Genomic DNA, 11,100 nt, shown 5'->3' with positions numbered 1-11,100 from the left:
CCCTCATCTGTATAATCACTGAGAACCTCACAACCATTAGTGCATTTATTTTGGGGCATGTCTACACAAATAACGTTTGTGGCCTAGCCTGTTGCACACTAAGTGTCCATGTGGACCCTGCTGCCGCACACTAAAATTTCCCAAGTGCTCTTTCATGTACCCCACTTTGAAACAGGCATAGATTAAAGCACAATAGCGAATTTTTAGTGCATGGCAACAGGGTTCACATTGAAACCTAGTGCACAACAGGCTAGTGTGAGGTAGATTTACACCCCCGCTTGCTGTGAATTATGTGTTGGGATAAACAAACCCTTTGTAACTACTCCCTGAGATAGGAAAGCAGTATCACCCCATGTTACACATAGGGAACTGAGGCAAAGAGATTAAGTGATTTGCCCAGGTCACCCAGGCAGTCTGTGGTAGAACTAGTCTGTGGTGAGACCTAAGCCAGGGTGTTCTCCACAAGCCTATCCTTTCTCCCTGTTGAGATCTTGCTTCTAGCACAGGTTCCCTGACTGGTATGTACAGTGTTATTTTTTCATGAGAACCACATAATCCAACCCTTGACTCTCCTCCTAGGTAATCTATAGCACAGTTTGATAACACAGTTCTCATACAAACAAAAAGCTCTATCCACGTCAGTGAAAGAAATCATGCTAGAACGCCATACTAACAAGCATACTTAGACACACACAACTGTAGCTAAGATGCTTCTGAATCACAAATGAACTGATTCTTATTAATCTTATTTAGCATATGGGCTTAGGTATTGGAACTAGGAGTGCTTGGAGTGCTGCCGTGAAGTGGTTTCCAGCATATACAGGGTTTACAGTTTGGTTCAATGGCTACCAGGATCCCCACTATACAAATCGTTCCAGCACCCCTGTATATGGGTGGAAGGAAGGTGTTTGCCAGATTTTCAGAAGTCCTAAGCAACACCCTTCTACAACCCAATCTATGCCCCAATAGGTGATGTCCAGCAATAACTTAATGTTAGGATTTTCCCCTCGTGGCTGCGGCCCAAAGGGATCTCAAATTCCACTACAATTTTAGACAGGAAAAGAACATTTCACAACTTTTCTTACTTTCCAGGCAGTGGTCCTTTCTGGTCCTACTCAGTTGCTCTTTTTAGTCCAGAAATCAATAAATGAAGTATACTGCTTAATTTCAATTACAATGTTAATTATAGAAGACAAATGGATACTGGATCTCACACCGTAATTAATCTACCCGATATTTACTTAGTAAATTGCTCTGACCAGATTAAGCTGTAGCTAGGGAAGCAGGACAAGGAAAGTGAGTGACAGAAGCATTATCATGACACACTGCCTCCCATTGGGAGAGTTCTTCTTTCTTCTGAAAGAGACGCCTTCAGGGATCATGTAATTTGAATTCCCTGTGAATTTAGTGTCATCTTAGCTTGACCAGCTCTGGAAGAACATATTAACCTCCTCTTGTGATTTTCAAAAAACCATTCTAATTTAGCAAGTAATTAAGGGTCACATGTAGGATAAAGAGCTAGATAATCTTGGATTACGCACAGGAAGCTTTGTTTCCAAGGCAACCCCAGTGGAGGGGGTGTTAATGCCGAGGTCAGTCAGTTAATGAACTGGGAATGGTTACTGGCTGCAAAACATGCTAGGGCTAGGGAAATAGAAATAACAATTATATTACCATTTAATGATTCAGTAATAGAAAACATGCTTACAAAGCTGGTTAACACAGAAAATAGTGGAGACAAAGGTTGCAGTCAGTGGGAACATTCTGCTGGGTAAGGTCAAGCGAGATCGAAAACAGTGACGCTTGACCAGCCTCATATTTCTGAGTTCAAATCACTTCAGTTGTCATTCATGGATTTCATTGCAGTCTCAGTATGAAACTGTCAGTGTTTGCGTAAGCTGACATTGTTTTCATTGGCACTAAATGCTAGACATTCATTTCTTCCTAGAGTAAGTCCCGACATTGGTTACTACCTGTGGGACTTTGTTAGAGCGATATCAGCCTGATGGGGTTATGACACTGGGAGCAGGACACACAGCTTCTACGTATTAAGGAGGTAGCATTATCTGACAGAGTTCTAGGCCTCCAGGACTAATCTTACAAAAAAAATCTCAAGAGGCAAGCGTACAGCTAAACATTCTGGACAAGGCTGATGGGTACAAGAAGCTCAAGGGGCACAGGGTAAAGGTTAACCAAAATTCAATCAAAACATTAAAACAATGATAATATTTTTTAAAAATGGAATCTAATGCAGAGGAGACTACTCATAAGAAATTGTAATTTGAGTTATATTACCAGGTGGACACTTATGACCATTCTAAATGCTTGCTACTAATCCAATTATTCTTTTATAATCAGGCTGTCTTGGAGAACAGAAGACTACGTTCACATGGTTCAGTGGGAACATCTTCACTGCATCCCATATTTCTGCTTCTATTTAAACCCTTTCATACGACCCCTCTCACAAGGTGGACAGATCCACATCAAGAGCCAAATTCAGTGCTAACAAACGGAAGCGTCACTCCCGTTGACTTAGGCCATGTCTACATCTAAAATTTTGCAGCGCTGGTTGTTACAGCTGTATTAGTACAGCTGTATAGGGCCAGCGCTGCAGAGTGGCCACACTTACAGCAACCAGCGCTGCAAGTGGTGTTAGATGTGGCCACACTGCAGCGCTGTTGGGCGGCTTCAAGGGGGGTTCCGGGAACAAACCGGGAAAGGCGACCAGCTTCGCCGCGGTTTGCTCTCGTGTTCCCGGAGCCACCCAGCAAACCGCAGGGAAGGAGACCTGCTTGCTCGGGGTTCCGGGAACGCGAGAGCAAACCGGGGAAGGAGACCAGCTTCGCCGCGGTTTGCTCTCGCGTTCCCGGAGCCACCCAGCAAACAGCAGGGAAGGAGACCTGCTTGCTCGGGGTTCCGGGACCGAGAGAGCAAACCGGGGAAGGAGACCAGCTTCGCCGCGGTTTGCTCTCGCGTTCCCGGAGCCACCCAGCAAACCGCAGGGAAGGAGACCTGCTTGCTCGGGGTTCCGGGAACGAGAGAGCAAACCGGGGAAGGAGACCAGCTTCGCCGCGGTTTGCTCTCGCGTTCCCGGAGCCACCCAGCAAACAGCAGGGAAGGAGACCTGCTTGCTCGGGGTTCCGGGACCGAGAGAGCAAACCGGGGAAGGAGACCAGCTTCGCCGCGGTTTGCTCTCGCGTTCCCGGAGCCACCCAGCAAACCGCAGGGAAGGAGACCTGCTTGCTCGGGGTTCCGGGAACAAGAGAGCAAACCGGGGAAGGAGACCAGCTTCGCCGCTGTTTGCTCTCGCGTTCCCGGAGCCACCCAGCAAACAGCAGGGAAGGAGACCTGCTTGCTCGGGGTTCCGGGACCGAGAGAGCAAACCGGGAAAGGAGATCAGCTTGATTACCAGAGGCTTCCTCCTTCCACGGAGGTCAAGAAAAGCGCTGGTAAGTGTTTACATTGGATTACCAGCGCTGGATCACCAGCGCTGGATCCTCTACACCCGAGACAAAACGGGAGTACGGCCAGCGCTACAAACAGGGAGTTGCAGCGCTGGTGATGCCCTGCAGATGTGTACACCTTCAAAGTTGCAGCGCTGTAACTCCCTCACCAGCGCTGCAACTTTCTGATGTAGACAAGCCCTTAGATAGAAGTCATATCTGCTTATTCCAGGGGCTGAATGTAACCCTGAGATGCCAATGAGCTGGTGCATTTTGCAGAGCCAATGGTAAGAATTCCTTCATTATTCAATGTTTGAGGCCAACTTGTTAAAATCTGGTCACAAAATCCTGTGTTTTCATGCACAAACCGGATAGCAGCACAGAAATATTGTATGCAGTGTTATTGTAGCCATGTTGGTCCCAGGATGTTAGAGAGGCAAGGTGGGTGAATTAATATATTTTATTGGACCAACTTCTGTTGGTGAGAGAGACCAGCTTTCAAGAGGAAATATTATTTATTAATTTGTGTTGAGTTTTTCAGACTTAGTGGGCACATGTTGTTCCACCATGGAATTGCCTCTGCAGATCCCTGCTTATGGAGTCATGTGCCATGCCTCATGAGTACTTCTGAATGTTCCAATCATGCCTGCAATGCCCCATGTGTGGAGGGTAACCTTCAGCGTTGTACTGCACATGTCAATAGGCCACTGAGACATGGCGCATACCTGGCTAGCATACCCATCACACATCATCCTGATTCTAATTATATAGACACGATCAGATAAAAATCTCACCCCCAAAATGTTGATTTTGCAAAAACAAGTTTTTATAAAGCCTTGGTGCCACACATACAAACAGTTATCAGCACGGATCAAACGCAGGCCCTTCAGCACTAAGACCACCTTAAGCACTTAAGCACATACTTAATTTTACATCCATCCATGTTCAGCAAAGCACTTAAGCACATGTTTGACTTCAATGGGACTTGAAGCCTATACTCAAAGTTAAGCACATGCTTATTTGTACTGATGAATAGAGGTGGCCTTTGCTGTTTCAATGCCTCGAAGTGTAGGCCCCTCTACAAAGCTGCTAAAGCAGAACTACTTTACCTTTAAGTCAGTGATACTCAGACATCAGTAGTTCAGAAGCCAAATTAGTGATCAACATTACACAAAAAAGTCACAGTAATGTGAATTCATTGTTTCATTTACCATTTATTATATATATATAATTTTTTTTCCTCACAGCAAAATGACTGACCAAGTAATAGTATATTATCAACTACAATTGGTTAATAGCATAGTAAAAGCATCCTGACTGGCTAAGAATTAAATCACACAGTGTTTTAACAGCCTGTGCTGCAAAGAGCCGCAGGAGACACATTAAAGCTCATGACCCTCAGTGAGTATCATTGCTTAAAGTAGTACACTGTTGCAGCGAGGGTGCTGAGAGCCATTGAGCCAACTGAAAACCCTCTATATGATGGAAACCACTTCAAGCCGGGGTGGAGGGTGCGGGGTGCAGCAGCATCCACAGCACCAGCATCTATGCCCATATGCTAAATAAGGTGTATGTCTGCAAAAGGTTTCCACTGGAGCTGGTTGAAAATTTTTCAGTGGAGCAGTTTTCTGTTAAAAAATGCAGTTTTGTCTGAGCCAAAATGTTTTGTGAGGATGCTTCAATTTAGACTCAACTTTCAGTGGGAAAATGTTCATTTTGACTTTGTTGTTCCATTTTGCTAATGTCAATATGTTTCACTTCAACTTTATCATTTAAATTCATTTAGTTTGGACTTATCAATAATTAATTTTAATACTATATTATATTTAATCTCTGAATAAATATATTGTGAAAGTCTAAACAAAACTGACATTATTGAAACAAAATACGTTTAGCTTTATCAAAATTAAACATTTTAACATTATTGAAACGAAAAAATTCAGTGGCTCCAAACTGAATTTTTTCAGAATTTTTGTTGCACAGGAAATTTCAGCTTTTTGTTCTGATTCAGAACCACTTTTTTCTTCCAGAATTGCCTGCGGAACAGAAATTTTGGTTTCTGATCAGCTCTGGTTTCCATGAAATATTTTAAAAATTCTGATGGAGCAGGCTTTTAAAAAAGTAAATAAATAGCCACCTGTAGTGTTTGTAATTCAAGCATTGCAGCATTGTGTTAGTGCATGTGAATCTTAAAATTAAGCTAACTAAAGAAAATGAAAGTACAATCTATTTTCATTGCCCAAACTGATACAAAAATAAAAAAAAAACCAAGAGCATCCATTATAAAAAGTAAATTTCATTGTTAAAATTCTTCCAGACTTATTAATCTAAAGCGGTATTAATATCAATAGGAAGGAAAGTTGTGATTTTTAAAAATATATGATTTTTAACCAAACATATTTCCTATTACTATTCTAATTGTTCTCATTAAGCATTCAGAACTATTGTTTCTTTCTTACCATTGTTTTCCTTTGCAGTTTAATAGCAATATTAGAAGATACATTCTATTTTTCTCTGTAATAATCCTGTTCTCTTGCTGAGATAAACAATTTGCTCTTTCAGTTTATCCAGTTGCAAATGAGATTATTGTTGCATAAAACAGCACAACAGTAATTTTATAAATTATGGAACATGGAGAGTATGAATGATCTATTAGTGTTTTAATGTTTTCTTAACCATTCTGTATCACAGGTTCTCTCCTGTGATCTGTTGAAAGGAAAAACTCTGCAGGTGTTTTTCAAAAATGAATTTCCTACCATTTGCAATACACAAATGAAATCAGTACTCTAGAATGTGTTTTAACGGTTGTTAGACTAGGAAATGTTTAACTTAGTTTGGGCCAAATTGTTTGAAAATGTGCACTGATTAGGGGTGTCTCATATAGGGCAATTGATTTTTGCATGCCATCTGACTCCACAATGGTTTCTCCATGCAGCCCCCTGAACATGTGCATAGTTTTGCAGCTTCTAGTATATCTGCATTAATTTGGGGGACTATGGCATACTGAGGCAGACCCCGTTACTTGGTACACATACTGCACTGCATAAGTAAATAAACTTTTCCCTCAATATCTTTACTTTAATATATAAAAAGGAGAGAATGTGCAAAAAACAAAAGTGCAGCTGGCAATACATGCCACTCTGTGTCTATAACATAGTCTTCATTTAGTTTTATTCTTCACATTTCACAATGAACAGGATAAAAATGTCACTGTAAGTAACTAATTTTGCCTCATGCTTAAGTAGATTTCACAATAAGCTACAGCAGGGGTAGGCAACCTATGGCACGGGTGCCGAAGGCGGCCCGCGAGCTGATTTTCAGTGGCACTCACACTGCCTGGGTACTGGCCACTGGTTCAGGGGCCTCTGCATTTTAATTTAATTTTAAATGAAGCGTCTTAATCATTTAAAAAACCTTATTTACTTTACATACAACAATAGTTTAGTTGCATATTATAGACTTCTAGAAAGAGACCTTCTAAAAATGTTAAAATGTATTACTGGCACGTGAAACCATAAATCAGAGTGAATAAATGAAGACTCAGCACACCACTTCTGAAAGGTTGCTGACCCCTAAGCTACAGGATATACAAGAGGTTACAAGCAACTTGTCAGTTCAGAAGTTCCCCAATGCTGCACAGATTTATAGGTAAAGAGAAATCTTAACTCTAGCATTATGATTGCAAAAGGATTAAAAGTACATTTAAAAGACATAAGTGAATCAATATAGAAGCTTGGAAAACCAGGAGTCATTGTACAATGGAGTCAAGTAGCTCGTCAAAATTGGACTAATGCCAAGTTTCTCAAAATAATGCATTCTGGTTCCAATAGTACAATGAAATTATTTTGTTGTAAAAAAATGGTGCTGTGACACATCCATGCAGTGTGAATTGTTTGGGCTGAGTATTAGTCTGCCACAGACATCCACTAAGCAAATCTAGAAATTTTGCCAAATTGTTTTGAGGTTCTGTAAGACGAATTTATCTAGAGGTTGAACAAATATAATCAAACTGTTGACTGCTTAACTGTTAGACTCCAGGCTGCATATAATTACTCACTAGGTTTATTTGTCTATTTATACAATTTCAAAACCCCAATACTGCCTGAATAGTCAATGGAGGCATTTAACTTATTGTGATTCCTAGTACGTCTTAATTCAACATTTGATTTGGGAGGTGTATCTGCCAAAATTTTACCAAGGATAACAACTTAACAATGGGATTAATCTGAGTACTTCAAGTATTAAGCAGTGGCAAACTAGCAAACATCATTATGGACATGCTTTGTAGCTTTCGCACAAATACCATACAGTCAGTAATATTCAGTAAATAAACACGACTTCCCAATCGACTTCAGTCTTTTTCTTCTCAACATTTTCCTTAAGGAAACTTTACCAATGCCTGATGTTTCAATAGACAAGGAAGCAAAAGCCCTTTACCGTGCAAAAGTCTTTATGGAGAGGAAGATAACTTATTTCCTTTTTTACATGCCTTCCTGTAACAGCTGGCCACAGTTAACAAATCAGCCTGACTGTGAAATGAAGGCAAGATGTAGCCCCTTCAGCTATCAATGCAGGAGTGATATAATACCTAATTTTGATGGTATTAATTATTATTAATTATTACTCACAAAGCAGGGACAAAGTCATAGAGATTGCCTAGCCATTAATAATTATTATTTAGAAAGCACACTAGATCATCTATACTCTTTCTAAAATAATAGGTCAACAAATCTAGTCATTTTGTTCAACATCTAAAATAATCTTTTTAAAATGTGAGCTGAGCAGACGCTGCATCTTATTGGGACCTGTAGGTCACAGCAATACTCACCATCAATTACATTTCCTTGTTTCTTTCGCTCCTTTTTTCTTTTTTGGCTGATTATAATACATTTAGAGCTAAAGGACTGCTATTTTGTAAGAGATTTCACTATCTTTTGCAGCTTTGGACAACCATATTCAAGTCAAATTTTATTAAAATGAACAACTGACCAGTTCATGTTTACTTCAAGCAGGGATGAGCTGAACTGATTTGAAAACCTCTGAAACCCTTTGAACGTTAGAGTTTGGAAAGTTTAGACTCGTTTAAAGTAAATGACCTGGAAATGAACCATGAAAAACATGGAAGCATCCTAGGCTTTGAACTTTGACTTCTAAAATGCACCCATGAGAAGCATGAGTTACTCCCTTGGAGGAACTCATGTGATTCACACCATTCCCTCACTTGACCCACCAGATTTTCTTCTCTCTCACTGCTACAATCTCTTTCCTTTTCAGTTACCAAGGATTCCTTCTCATTTTCAGTTGCCAGATCTGTACCCTGATCTACCTAATAGCTTGCCTTCACCCTTCCTTGCCTTCCACAACTGATACTCCTCTTTAGTCTTGCTTGCAAACCCTTCCCCTACCCCTTCAATCCCAAGCTCTCTTTCACTTTCTTTCCGTTCTCTCAATGACATTCATTTTCTTCCTTTTGCCAGGTCCTGTTTCAGCTGCCACACACTGTCTTTCAGATGCTTTATCTCTTCCGTGGTACAGCACAACTGCCAGCATCACAACACCGGATAAGGGAAGGAGCAGTGCAGAAATCCATAGTGCAGATTTCCTATGATTCACTGTAGAAGCTCCCCTCTCTAATGGGATCTGCTATATGGGATCAGGCCATTAGCCTATACTATCCCAGGAAATGGCCAGTGACTAATGCTCAGAGGAAGATGAAAATACTAACGATACAATGCTGCTGCTTTCCAATGGTCTTGCTTCAAACAACACAGTGATCTTCTTCAACATGGATTGTGATTAAAGTGAACCTGGAAGTACTAATGAATGAAACCAGAAAATAAAAGTACTGAAACAATAAGAAATCCTTCTACTCTGGGGGAAGTTGGAGATACATAATAGCACTACATACTAGGCATTCAGGATATTTCTCAAGCCCTTATATATAATTCCTCCAAATTTCCAGGGCTTTGGGCCATGGGTGTGGCAGCCACAGGCACTGCAGCCATCAAGGTGACACTCAATAGACTACAGGAGGAATAGGGAAAGGGGCTACATCCAGTCAAGTTGCAAAGAACACAGTTCTTGAGTCCTGTCATTCTGCAAATTCACTTCCAGTTGGAGTAACATCAATTATTTTGCTACTTTTTTCTTGAATGCAGAGAGAAACCTGTGGGGCCCAGTGGATGGGAGAGGGAATGATCTGCCAAGAGGGAAATCTCAGGCTTGCCAGTTTCCTGTTGTAGGTCTACAAGTAGAACTAGACCCACATTGGACAACAGAGCATTCGTTGTCAGGTTAGTCTTTCTTCTGGGCTGTAGGGTTGGGTTACTTCCTTGCAAGCTCATGGCTGGCCAGACAGCTGGCTCCTATTCACTTCAGGTGTTCATCTGTGGATAAGAGAACCTCTTTTGGATGCCAGCAGGAATTTGACCCTCCTACTCCTTGGCTCTATCTTGCTGCTGGTGAAAGTCACTGAATCTGCACTCTCCACCTCCTGCTGCAGTGAATTTTCCTCTCCCAAACTGGGAATGGCCTGTTGGGGACTTCCTAGCCAAGAAAGAGGTGGGGAGAATGAACAATTAGGTCTGTGAGAGAAAGAGGGAGCAAGAATGAGTATGGAAAAAGAGGATACACTGAGTGAGGAGAGAAGGAATGGTTAAGCAAAGGAGAGGAAGGAAAAGCAAATAAAATGGAGAAGAATACAGCAGCAGAATCTTGCCAATGAGCTTCATAGAACTCCAAGGTGTGTACTGTATTGTACTGCATGTTCTAAAACATCAAATCACACAGAATGCTAAGCTAAATCCACTTCCCCTGAGAGGGCACATGAAGCAAGTCGTCCTCTTAGCATTGGACTGATGTTAACAACTAGTCCAAAGCTTGATCCAATAAGCATACCTGGGTGAAAACTGGAGAAGAATAGGGAGCACACATAAGGAACTAGGTACCAGTTTGGATCCTGGGAAGAGAGAAACAAGGAGGAAATGTCCACTGGGGCCCAGATTCTGCTCCCAGTAAATCCAGTCACCCCCTGATTTACATTAATGTAAATTAGACTGGAATCTGGATGCCAGAGTCCAGGAACGGAACGTGTAGGAGCGAGAGGGGGAGAAGAAAAGGCTTTAAACGGAACATGTTTAAATGAATAGCTACTGTATTTTAAGTTTGTTATTTTTTTTTTTTTAAAAAAAAGCTTCTCCAGTGCTTGTGTATATGGTCTTACCTGTGTCTGTAGTAATCCTAATGTCAGCGAGGAACACAGAATTTGCTAGCTGGGAGGAGAGAAGGGTGTATTTCTTGACACAGTTGGAGAGGTGATGAGACACTCTCTTCAGGCAGAGCAGCTGCTGCCTTTTAGCCCCTCTGTCCAAATACTTGCTCTTCTGGTCTCCCATGCCAGAGGGTGACCTGAAGTTGTGGCTTGCTCCAAAACCTAAAGGATTAGAGAGAAAGCAAATGGTGACATTATGTCCCAGGCCACTTTAGAGGGTTACAGTAGTCTTGTTCCTATCTCAGCAAATATTTCACCTTGAGTGTATTCTATTATGTGGATGGGCTAAACCCTGGAAGTCCTTGGCCAGGCTGCACACTGAGAAGTTCTAGGATGCACATAGGAGGGAAGGAATCCTGCCTCCAAAGCTACCAAGAAACAGCAGAG

The sequence above is a fragment of the Gopherus evgoodei genome, chromosome 6 (assembly GCF_007399415.2).
Source record: "Gopherus evgoodei ecotype Sinaloan lineage chromosome 6, rGopEvg1_v1.p, whole genome shotgun sequence".
Taxonomy (NCBI): domain Eukaryota; kingdom Metazoa; phylum Chordata; order Testudines; family Testudinidae; genus Gopherus; species Gopherus evgoodei.
This window is presented reverse-complemented; position numbering follows the sequence as displayed.